General features: G+C 51.3%; 1 protein-coding gene across 2 annotated transcripts in view; it reads left to right on the top strand.

The window, feature by feature from the left end:
- Positions 1-12,300, top strand: part of PLD5 (phospholipase D family member 5) — a 403,658-nt gene that overhangs the window by 50,590 nt on the left and 340,768 nt on the right. The window lies entirely within an intron of this gene.

The raw sequence follows: 12,300 nt of genomic DNA on the forward strand, positions 1-12,300 counted from the left end.
GAGCCCAGGCCAGCTCTGCCAGGCAGTTCCTGGGCAGATCTCGTCCTGCACAGGGATGGACCCCTGTGGCCGGCGGAGGACGTGCACTGGCCACGGTGTCGTGGATGGAGTCTGGGGAAAGAGCTGCCGCTGACCTCGGAGGGGCGTGCCCGAGCTGTGGCACCTGGTCCCTTTAGCCCAGCCGAGATCCCTGGACCTGGAGGGAGAAGAGCAAGGACAAATAGAGGCAAATAGAGGTGAAGGTGAATCTCTAATTAGAAAAATGAAAGGAAGTGGCTCTGTTTTATCCCTACTCTAAACCGGCAAAGCCAGCCGGTTCACTTCCATTGGACGCTTCGCTTCGGCGGGTTTGCCTCTCCTCCATCGCCACCTGCTGTGGTGTTGATATGAGAGGTGTCACTAGTCCTAACAGCCGGCCTTAGTGCTCCCAGCAGGAGGCCAGAGTCTGGAATACGTGCCTATCGATATTTTCCTTCTTTCTTATGCGTGGTGGATTTTGTGCGTTGTGTTCTCCGGAGAATTGGAGGGCAGGACAAATTTGGAAGCCTTTGTATGTAGAGGCAATAAATAATGGAAATTCTGCTCAAGCTCTCAGGAGCGCAGGCAGGCCAATCAAAGGGACAGGAGTCCGTTTTTTGTCTATCATTATCAGGAGAGAAAAAGGATTGGCGACATCTGGGGTTAGTGAAGGGCACAGGAAGAGCTGGGTTGGGGGAAGCGTAGGTAGGCATTAGCTTTTCTGGAGGTCATTTTGGCAGAACCGACCAAAATTTGAAATGCCTTTGCCCTTAGACAAGCAATCCCACATCTAGAAATGAATCTTTAAGAAATAGTGGTGTGTGGGTATCTATGTCATAGGATGTTTATTGTGGCATTGTTTGAAGGGTTAAACAAACCATCTAAACATCCATTTCCTGGAAAATGGTCCAGCAGTTTAGAACAGGACAGCACAGTGTGGAGGTTGAACACAGGACCCTGGGGCCAGGCTGCCTGCGGTCCCCGTCCCCCACCCCTCCCAGCTCTGTCACCTTGAGCAAGTTCTTATAACTATATCTCAGTTTTATAAGCTGTAAAGGGGATAGTAAATCCTACCCATCTCATCGGAATGATTGGATTAAACCATGGGAAGAGCTTAGAACACATCATAGCACAAAGGAGTCTTGGCTATTTTTGTTACTGCTGCTATTACAGGAAATCCCATCAGGCACAAAGGCAGAGCCCATAAACCAACCCGGACCCGGATCATCTCACCATAAAAATGTTAAATGGATAGAAGCATTTTTCAGAACCACATGTACAGGAAAATCCTATTTGGCAAAATAATACATAAAGCCATGTTTTTATTATTTATTTTTTAAGATTTATTTCTCTCCCCTCCCCTGGTTGTCTGTTCTCTGTGTCTATTTGCTGTGTCTTCTTTGTCCGCTTCTGTTGTTATCAGCGGCACGGGAATCTGTGTTTCTTTTTGTTGCGTCATCTTGCTGTGTCAGCTCTCCATGTGTGCGACGCCATTCCTGGGCAGGCTGCACTTTCTTTTGCTCTGGGCAGCTCTCCTTACGGGGCGCACTCCTTGCACGTGGGGCTCCCCTACGCGGGGACACCCCTGCATGGCAGGGCACTCCTTGCGCGCATCAGCACTGCGCATGGGCCGGCTCTACACGGGTCAAGGAGGCCCGGGGTTTGAACCGTGGACCTCCCATGTGGTAGACAGACGCCCTAACCACTGGGCCAAGTCTGCCACCAAAGCCATGTTTTTAAATGTCTGAAAATATATGGACCTAGCTGGAACAGTAATTACCTCTAAGGTATGGGGCTGAGAGGGGAGCGAAAGGGAGGCTGTCGTATGATAGTTTATGTGCCTCTAAATTCCTGGCTTTTGTTCACCACCAGCTTGTATTCCTTTTAGTGAAGAAGTAGGGTAACTCTGTCACCTGTCTGGCTGGCCTGTGCTGGGCACGTTACACACAACCCGTTGGGACCCCCGAGGCTGAGCTGACACCCCTGGAAAGCTTAGCCGGCAGCTCCGGGCACAGCTTAAACATAGCCGAGCGAGTAAAACGTGGTTAGCTTTGACCCAGCACCAATGCCTGACGTCAGTAAATCAATATGAAAACTCTAACATTTGGGGATGTGGATTGTTTTGGAACTCAAAATATTTTGGCTAAGGTAAAAAGCCGTATTGTGAAAATAACAGATTTTCATTTCCTCTCTAATTTTGTAACTCTTGGCAATGCCACCTTTGGCTGTGAAATGATTGAGAACGAAATGAGTGTACAGACTGAGCTTAATTTTCCAAAATAAAGACGTTTTCGTTTTGCTGAGAGTGGAGGGTCGGGCGAGAGCAGGCTGGTGCCGGGGAGGGGGCTCTGGGGCAGCTTGGGGACAGAGGTTCCCGTCGGAGGTGCGGCCGTGGGCACGAAACCCTGCAGAACAGATGTGGGGGCGCAGCTTTGAAACAGACAGATGTTTGGAAAGGGAGCTCTCTTGGGGACGCTTGGGAGCCCATGTCCAGTGGCAGGTGGTTGGGATGCTCGAACAGAGCCCTGGGGGCCTGGCGGTGACGTGGAGTTTGCACCCCGGGAGCGGCTGTGCTGGGCTTCTTGGCCTGAACTCTGTCATCGCAGTGATGAGGAGGTCAAGTTCGTGAAGGTCAGGCTTCTGCCTTGCCACCCTGCTGGTTCCTTCCTCCTGTTAGAGGTGCAGGGGCAAGTGGAAATGGCTCTTTTGGGTCCAGAAAGGAGATGGTTACAGGAATTCTAAGAAGGCTGCTTTTATTCTTTTTGGAAGAGCAGAGGAATTTTGGGCTGTAAAAAGCACAAAGATTTTTTGCCTTTAAGATTTTGAGAAATTCAAGCAGTATGAAAAAATGCACAAAATGCTATAACCACTGCCTGCAGGTTACCCAGAATGGGCAACTGTATTTCATACTGAATACACTTCACCATTTTTTTTACTAAAAGAAGTAAAATGTTGCAGGTAAAGATGAAATCCCTTTCGCACTCTATATTTAACTGTATACCTCTTCCTCCTTTCTGGCAACCGCTCTTACCGATTTAGGGAAAATTCTTTTGGCCTATTTTTTAATACTTTTCTATTCAATTCAGTTCAGGAGAGAATACCGACCACCTCCTCCGTGCAGGCACCTCTGCCCTTGAGTCACATGGTGATCGAAACACACAGGTGTCTCTCCCTTCACGGCGCTTCCGCTCTACCAAAGGGAGACAATGTATATATTTGCAATTCTATAGTACATTAGAAGAAGAGGGGAAGTGGATGTGGCTCAACTGATAGAGCATCTGCCTACCATATGGAGAGCCCAGGGTTCAATCCCCGGACCTCCTGACCTGCGTGTGGAGCTGGCCCATGCACAGTGCTGCCACGCGCAAGGAGTGCTGTGACCACACAGGGCGCCCCCACATATGGGAGCCCCACATGCAAGGAGTACACCCCGCAAGGAGAGCCACCCCACGTGAAAAAAAAAAAAAGCACAGCCTGCCCAGGAGTGGTGCTGTACACAGGGAGAGCTGATGCAGCAAGACGACACAACAAAAAGAGACAATTTCCCAGTGCTGCCAGATAATGCAAGTAGACACAGAGCACACAGCGAATGGACACAGAGAGCAGACAACAGGGAGGAAGGGGAGAGAAATAAATAAAATAAATCTTTGAAAAATAAAAGAAGAGAGGGGCTATTAAAATTAGGGTAGGACAAGAAGACTCAGGCTGTGGGGGTAGAGTAGGTATCTTCAGTACGAAATGGGGTGGGAGGAGTATGCCTCTTCGACACGGTGAGATGTGAACAAAGTCTGGGTGAGGGGTGGCCAGGTGCTTTGTCAGGGATGAGCGCTCTCCGAGTGGAACGGCTTGATGAGGGTGGGGCTGGCGTTTCTAAAGCGCACGACGGGCCAGTGTGGCTGCTAGGAGAGGAGCAGTGGGAGAGGACCGAGAGAGCAGCAGCGTCACCGTGCCTCCTGAGAGCGAGGTGAAAAGAGGCAAGCCTGTGGTCAGAAAGAGAGATGCAGACTGAGGTTACGCAGCGTATGCAGCGCTGGGCGGTGACGTGGGATTGAGGGGCGGAGGCAGAGGCGAGGATAAGATCACTTTGTAATTTTTTTCATTAAAAAATTTATTGAAGTCTATCACTTACACATAAACATACATAAACAATAAATGTACAGTAATAGATGTGAACTTACAGAGCAAACATACATAGCATCATGCACAGCTCTTACAACTCAACCTACCACCAATACCCTGGCACTGTTGTTAAACATTTTAAACTAGTGGTTAAAGAGCACTGTCAAAATATTGCTACTAACCAAAGATCTTCCCCCAACCCACCCTATTATTATATCTATAGAATTTATATAGGAAAATACTTACAAAGTATGGAGAATGTGCACCAAATGTACAGTATGGACATCAGATATTATTTTATCTGTAACAAATGTTCCACCACAGTGTGTCGTATTGATAGATGGATGTGGTTTGGGATTTCTGTATATGTGCATGATTGTTTTATAAGTTTACAACTTCTGTCATAAAAAATATATTTAAAAAATAATAGGGTGGGTTGGGGGGAAAATACACCAAATATAAAATAAAGACTATAATTAGTAGTAGGATTTTGACAGTATTCTTTCATAATCTGTAACAGACGTCTCACAGCAATGCCAGGTATTGGTGGAGGGTTGATGTGTGGGACCCCTGCATGATGTGCACAAGGAGTGCCCTGCCCCATGGGGTGCCCCCTGCATAGGGGAGCCCCACGCGCAGGAGTGCACCCCATAAGGAGAGCTGCCCAGCACGAAAGAAAGTGCAGCCTGCCCAGGGATGGCACCGCGCACACGGAGAGCTGACACAGCAAGATGACGCAACGAAAAGAAACAGATTCCCAGTGCCGCTGATAAGGATAGAAGCAGTCACAGAAGAACACGCAGCGAATGGACATAGAGAGCAGACAATGGGGGGGAGAAATTAAAAAAAAAAAAATTCTTCTCACGTGAGTCGAGTTCTCTTTCTAAGCATCTGACCTATGACTTAGAGGCTCAACTGCCACGTACTCTACTGGAGACCTGGGACGTGAAAGACACCGGATAAATTAGTATCAATATCATTATGTCCAGTTGGGACTTTGGGGAGATGGTGGAGGCTTAGAATTCTTAAAGAAATACTTTGCTCCCTGTAAGGATTCTGTTATTCCATTGAACAAATACTTATTGAGAACCTAGCACCTGCTAGATGGTGATACCGAACAGGACAAAGCCCCTGCCCAAATGGAGCATAAATTTAAATGGGTGTAATTCATGGGCATAAATCTAGATTTTTTTTTTTCTTTTGCGGTACCGGGACTGGGGATTGAACCTGGGAGGCCAGCACTCAACCACTGAGCCCCCCCTGAGGTGGCTCCCTTGTCTCTTTGCTCACTTGATTGTTTGTTTTTGCCCATTGTTTTTTTTTTTTTGTTTGGTTGGTTTGGGTTTTTTGCTCGTTATCTGCTGTTTTCTTTAGGAGGTACCAGGAACTGAACCCAGGACCTCCCGTGTGGGAGGCGGGCACTCAACGGCTTGAGCCACACCCACTCCCCGAGTCTAGACTTTTTAGTGAAGAGATTTGTGCATGGTTGGGATGTTTTGCATTAGTCTCCTAAACATTATTGGAAATCTTATTCAGAGGTAGATTCATTCTATTGTTTTGTTTTTTCTTTATTAGAGAAGTCATGAGTTTACAGAACAATCACATAAAATACAGGATTCCCATGTACTACCCTGTTATGAACAGTTTATATTGCTGTGGAATATTTGTTACAACATGTGATAGCACACTCCTATAATTGTACTATTAACTGTAGGCCATGGTTTAACTTAGGGGTCACTGTGTAGTATAGTTCCATGGATTTTTTAAAAATTCATTGTTACCATATATGCGATCCAGCATTTCTCCTCTCAGTCACATTCAGATACGTATTTCAGTTCTGTTCTTTGCCTTCACTATCACACCGTCCATTACCAAAGCATTTCCGTCATTCGACACAGAAGCACATTCTAAGCCCCAGCCTCCCGCTCCCGCGCCCCACCCCACCCCAGGGCAACCTAGCTTCTCGATTCTGACTCTGTGGGCTTGCCTTCTCTAGTTGTTTCGAATCGGTGAGATCATACAGCATTTATTCTTCTGTGTCTGGCTTATTTCACTCAACAGGATGCCTTCAAGGTTCAGTCATTCATCACATGTGTCAGGACTTCACTCGTTTTTACAGCTGTGGACTCACGGGTTGCATCCACCTCTCAGCAATCGTGAATAACGCTGCCATGAACATCGGTGTGCAAATATCTGTTTGAGGCTCATTCTTACTTAGGCATAGCTAGCCCTTTTGACAGCCTCCCAGCTGAGTGGCAGGTGTGTGCCGTGTGTGCAGTCTTGCATGCCTGTGGATGTGTCAAGGAGCAGAAGGGAGCAGACCGGGGAGGGGGTGTAACATACCCATCGCCACCCCCCATCAAGTTTGAAAGCTTAGAGGGTTGAGTATAGAACGGGGGGAAACTATGTTGACATTTTTTTATTTTTGTAATTCGTTAATCCCATTTCTGTAGATCAGAAAGTGGATAAGTGAATGGAACTTATTCATTTAAAGAAACAAAAAGAAACAAAGCGTGCAAGTGTGCGTCGTGGTGTTTCATTGCGCTTTTGAAAAGCTAGAGACGTAGTTTTCATTCCCATTCCAGCACAGATGCAACAGGAGGCGCCCCCTGGGCGCGGCGTCGGCGGGGGTCTGGGCAGCCCGGAGGGCCCCCGTTCTTTCTGAAGGAGCCGAGATAAACAGCTCCAGCTGCTGACCCCGTGTGGGAAGACAGTGGCCAGATCTTCTGACTTTTCAAGAGAAATAAGAAGTTTGTTGAAGACTATTTCCACCTTATTAACAGCAGAGCAGAACTAAAAAAAAAAATGTTTCACCCCCCCAGTGGCCAGTTTGAGATCTGGGGTACATCACTGCCCGGTGATGTCGACTGTAACGGCCAGCCCCGGTCACCTGAGCCTTGGTTCCAAAGAGGCCAATTTACTGCCTCCTCCGGTCAGTCCACAGATAGTCCGGGCTCCCCCTTTGCCGTTTTCTCAGTTTTGAGTCCTCGGGGCAGCGCCCAGTAGAGCTTCGTGCGATGATGGCAGTGTCCTCCATGTGCGCTGCTCAGAGCAGTGGCCACTGGCCACGGGCGCCCAGGGAGCCTTCAGATGTGGCAGGTGTGACTGACCAACTGAGTTCACGATCAACGTAAACAGCCACGGGCTTCTTACCTCCAGGTTCCTCCCCCAGAAGCGTAACTAAGAATTACTAAACTGAAGCCACCCAGGGCACTCCTTTGATCGCCAAATGGGGAGTAAGGAGAGAAGGTCCCAGGTCGGTGGGGCCAGGGCACACGCTTCCACGTGGTGGCCCACGTACCCTGCGTCTAAATGCAGAAAGCTCATAAAACGACAAACCAAGCAAACACCGTTAAGTAAACTACGTCCCGTCCTCCTCCATCAACAAGTCTCCTCCCCAGCGGCTGGGAAGGCCAGGTTCAAGTTCAGGATTCCTGGGCTTAGCGGTTGTCCTCCCTGGAGCTGGGGCCGGGCGGCGGGGGCACAGCGGGCCGTCATGCCCCCGGCCCAGCGCCTCCCCGCGGCGCAGGTGGCCCCGCGTGCGTGCCTGGAGGCTTACAGAACCGAAGCTCAGGGCTCACTCTTCTGCATGACTTCACGGCGCCTGAAAGCTCTGCAGAACCGTGGGATAGAGGGAGCTCCCGTGGCCTGGGTGCCGGCTTTGCCTCTGGGACCGTCTCTGCGAGGTGGCTCCTGCCCTTTGGGGCCTCCAGGTCAGGGCCCACCTCACTGCATCCCATCTGTTTTCTAAATGGGCTTGTGCTGAATTCTTCGAGGCAGTCGCAACTCCACTTGGCTGCAGCTCTTGAAGAGGCCTGAGGCGTGGAAACAGGATGTGGAATGGTTAAGGCGAAGGAGGGAAGTTCTCCTCTTTAGGCTGCCTGCTCCCCATCCTCTAACCCTTCAGCGGCAGGCCTGGGAGACGCCTCTCTCGGGCGTTCACGCATGCCGGAAGAATCGGGGAGGGGAAGAAAAATTGCACGTTGCTCTCCATCCGTGAATAAATGACTCTGAATGTTCCATGTGATTAAAGTCATTAGTTAAAAAATCAATATCTTCATGCTCGGTATGTTTATCTGGATTAGCCTTATCTAAGGAAGATCTTTCAAATGAGGTGTCCATTCTGCTGTTAAGGTAGGTAAGAGAAAAAGGAAACAATCACACCATATCCGCTCCGTGGGCACATACGTGTCTGAGCCTCCTGGGTCGCCCCAGGGGGAGGACGGCTGCGGACGCTTACTGTGAGCCGTTGCTCCGTCGCCTTTCTTTTGCTGCAGGTGCCTCTGCCGGTCTTTATAAAATCTGGCGGTGAAAACCTTTCCTTCCCCTGGGGGAAGGCTGGCGAGCTCGGCCCTCCCTGTGCTGCAGCGCCCTCCAGTGGTGAAAAGGAGGAACAGGCGTGTCATTCCCGGCTGGGGTCCCAGGGGTGGGCTGGGGTGGCCTGCAACGCCTTGGGGCCTCCAGACAGTTCTCTCTGCAATCCGGGATCATCTGGGAAACGCACACCCCGCTCTCTGCCTGGTGTCAGGAGCCTGCGCCAGGCGGCTGCCACCTGCTAGGGTGCTCCCTCTGCCCTGTCGCCCTTCCGGATAGACGCGTACCTGTAGGGGTTTGTAGATCCTACCTAATGCCATCCTTGGGATAAAGACTTCACAGCTGCTGGACTCAGATGTGATCTTTGTCCACAAGCCTCTCCTGTTACTTTTACCGGATCTGTAGTTGGTGCTGGGGTTTAGTGTATACCCAGGGGACCTGAATCTCTGGACTGACCATGGATAGCCAGGCCCTGAGCCTCAACAGACTTGCAACTCCTACACTCTGGTTTATTGGACTTACCCCACTCAGCTAACATGGAGGTGAAGAAGGTCAACCACCACACCAGGGAGCCAAGAGTGCCTGCAACTGAAAGCAGGAGGATTGCATCCTACATCCATGTGGAATCTAAGCCCCCTCTTGACATAGATGTGGAGTGGACACAACCATTCCAAGATCCACAGGATGGAGGAATAGAGTATGGATTAGAGTGGACTTACTGATATTCTATTCATGAACTATTGTGAGCAGTAATCGAAGAGAATGTGGCATTGGTGTAGAGAAAGTGGCCATGGTGGCTGCTGGGGGTAGGGAGTGGGAGGAAGAGATGAGATGTGGGGGTGTTTTCAGGACTTGGAGTTGTCCTGGGTGGTGCTGCAGGGACAGTTACTGGACATTGTATGTCCTCCCATGGCCCACTGGGTGGACTGGGGGAGAGTGTGGGCTATGGTGTGGACCACTGACCATGAGGTGCAGCGGTGCTCAGAGATGTATTCACCAAGTGCCATGAATGTCTCATGATGATGGAGGAGATTGTTGTTAAGGTAGAGGAGTGGGGTGAGGCGGGTGGGGGGCATATGGGGACCTCATAATTTTTTAATGTAACATTAAAAAAATAAAGACAAAAAAAGACTTCACTGCTGAAACCTGCTTGCCCGGGTGTAACTTTTCATAACCTGATGCTCGCCGCCCCGGGGTGGTTTTAGGACGCGAAGGCTTCCTTCTCAAGGTGCCTCAACCTCCTTTCTCCTCCGCCCACAGCGACTTGCATCTCTGGAAAGGGACATCTTGAGACACTGTTGGACGCTGAGAGCCCCCCTGCATGTTTTAGGCTTCTTAGACGGAGCAGGTTTTCGCGAGGTTGGATTTGAAAGCCCCGTCCAGCCCGTGCAGTGATTTCTACGGGGCTCCAAGCAAGCCCCAGCCTCAGAGGTCCGTGTGGAGCTCACCCAGCGCCCCTGGACTGGCTGTGACCGCGGGGGGCTGGGAAGAGACCCTGGTGGTGACGTCTGGATGACCAGACCCCCAGGCTGGCTGCTGAGGTGACGCGGGCAGTGGGCCTGGAGTAGAAGGGGCGATGGGAGAAGCGGGGGAGGACGAGCACTGCCCCTTACCTCTCTCGGGTTTGGGGTGCGGGTGGGTGGGGGTGACCGCTGCCGTGAATTAGGAGGAGCCACTGGTCTTCATTTTCTCTGGGTTCTTGTCCACTTGGGAGCCCCAGGGAGCGGTTGCAGGGAAGGGGTCTCGCAGTGGCCTCCAATCCATAGTGCCTCCTTTCCAGGAACACCAAATAAAACTTTTATTAACATGGGGCCAACATTTAAAAGTACTTAGTAAGTAATGGGTGCTTCGTATCTTTTCAGGGTGCAGGAGAGATTTCAGCAAAAAGCTAAATAAAATGACCTTGCGCTATAGGAAAACACCACTTGAGAAGAGGTGCTGTTTGTACACGTTTGGAGAGGCATCATTTCTCTTTCCTGGCAGCCCTGCCCTGGGCCCGCTGCTCCCTGGGCCTGAGAATTGCCCCCTGCTATGCTAACTGCTGGGGGTCGTGGGGAGGGGGGGGCAGGGAGCACAGGGGGAAGGACTCGGCTCTTTATATGGCCAAATGTTTTAAGGAAACTAGGTGAAGTACTGTTTTCTAGAAAATTCCAAGTTTTGCTCCACCTCTCTCCAGAACTTTCTAACTTTGCAGCTGCTGCTGTCCAGGACCGAGCATTAGCAGGTGACGATCATTCCATGATTCCGGGTGCTTTGTCCAAAAAGCCCAACCATTTTGACCAACAGCAGTGTCCACACAACCTTAACCGCGCGCGCGTCCACAGGCAGCAGGCCGCCAGCCGGCCCCAGCCCCTTCCCGTGGCCCCTTCTTGTTTCTGCCCGGTGTGAATTTATTCCAGGAGAGAGCACCAGGACACTGCGTGGGCACTCGTCACAGGAAGGGCAGCTTCTCCATCCCCTTGGGTTGGCGCAGGGCTCGGACGTGTAAGGTGGTGCCCCGCGTGGCCCCCGACCCCCCGGCCCTCGCCACTCAGGCCGAGTGGGAGATGGGAGGAGGTGGCCAGGCTCGGGCCCCGTGTGGACAAGCAGCTGAGCCACTGCGGGGAGAGTGCGGGGTGTGCAGGGGCCTAGGGCAGCAGGAGGGACCTGCCGAGAGTTGTTTGTGGCTAAAGCAGGGGGTGTGCGGGGCCGGAGGGGGACAGCATGGCCAGCTGGTGGAGGACCGTAGGTGCCGGGGTAGCCAGCCTTCGCTCTATCTTCTAGGGTGCCATTGAGAAATTCCATACAGAATTAACATGTGTGTGCTCTGGGGAGATGGGAAGATAAACCTACAGATAAAAAGTGAAATAAAGACAGTGGCACACAAGAAAGGTCAGAAGACAGTGTGTGATGCAGCACTGGACGGGCGGGTGAGGAGAGGGCTGCCCACAGGACAGGCGGCCGTGGGCCGAGTCTCCCTGAAGGAGGAAGGGATGGTGCTGAGCTTTGAAGAACGGGGAGTAGAGGAGGGAGAGGCTTCCCCCAAACTGCTGGGGTAGGGGTTTCTGCCATTCTCAGGACAAAGTCTGGTGGAAGAAGAGGCACGTGGCTCTTTTCCTGGTCACGCTGCCATAGATGGCACCACTTTCATTCCACTGAGAAGTGCCCCTCGGCACGATTCAGGGAGGCGTTGACACTCTGTGGCCTAGAGCCCTAGAGAAGGTCCTAGGTGTGAGATCCCGCATGTAGACCCCAAATTAAGTGATGCCGGCGTGTCCCAGCTTTGTGGAAACCTGTCTGATGTGCCAGCACTCCAGAGCAGCCCTTTAAGGGGTTGCACAGATTCAGTAAGCATTTCCTAGAATCTGCTGTGTGCAAGCCCTGGGCCACATCTGAAGCAGGCTCTGTGGGTGCCTGACTTGCCTTCCCAGTTCTAGAAGACCATTGGTGGGAAGCGGACATGGCTCAGGCAGTTGGGCTCCTGTCTGCCATATGCGAGGTCCAGGGTTTGAGTTCCTGGGGCCTCCTGGTGAAGGGAAGCTGGCCTGAGCGGGGTGCCAGCTCAAGTGGAGTGCCGGCCTGCGCAGGAGTGCTGGCCCATGCAGAGAGCTAGTGCAGCAAGATGACGCAACAAAAAAGAGACACAGAGGAGAGACAGTAAGAGAGGCAGCACAACAGGGAGCCGAGGTGGTGCAAGAGATTGAGCGCTTCTCTCCCACTCCAGAAGGTCCCGGGATGGGTTCCTAGAGCTGCCTAAAGAGAAGGCAAGCAGACACAGAGAGCACACAGCGAGTGGACACAGAGAGCAGACAATGGGGGGGGGGGGGATAAATAAATACATCTTTAAAAAAACAAAACTTGCCTATAGCG

This window comes from Dasypus novemcinctus, chromosome 13 (genome assembly GCF_030445035.2).
Source record: "Dasypus novemcinctus isolate mDasNov1 chromosome 13, mDasNov1.1.hap2, whole genome shotgun sequence".
NCBI lineage: Eukaryota > Metazoa > Chordata > Mammalia > Cingulata > Dasypodidae > Dasypus > Dasypus novemcinctus.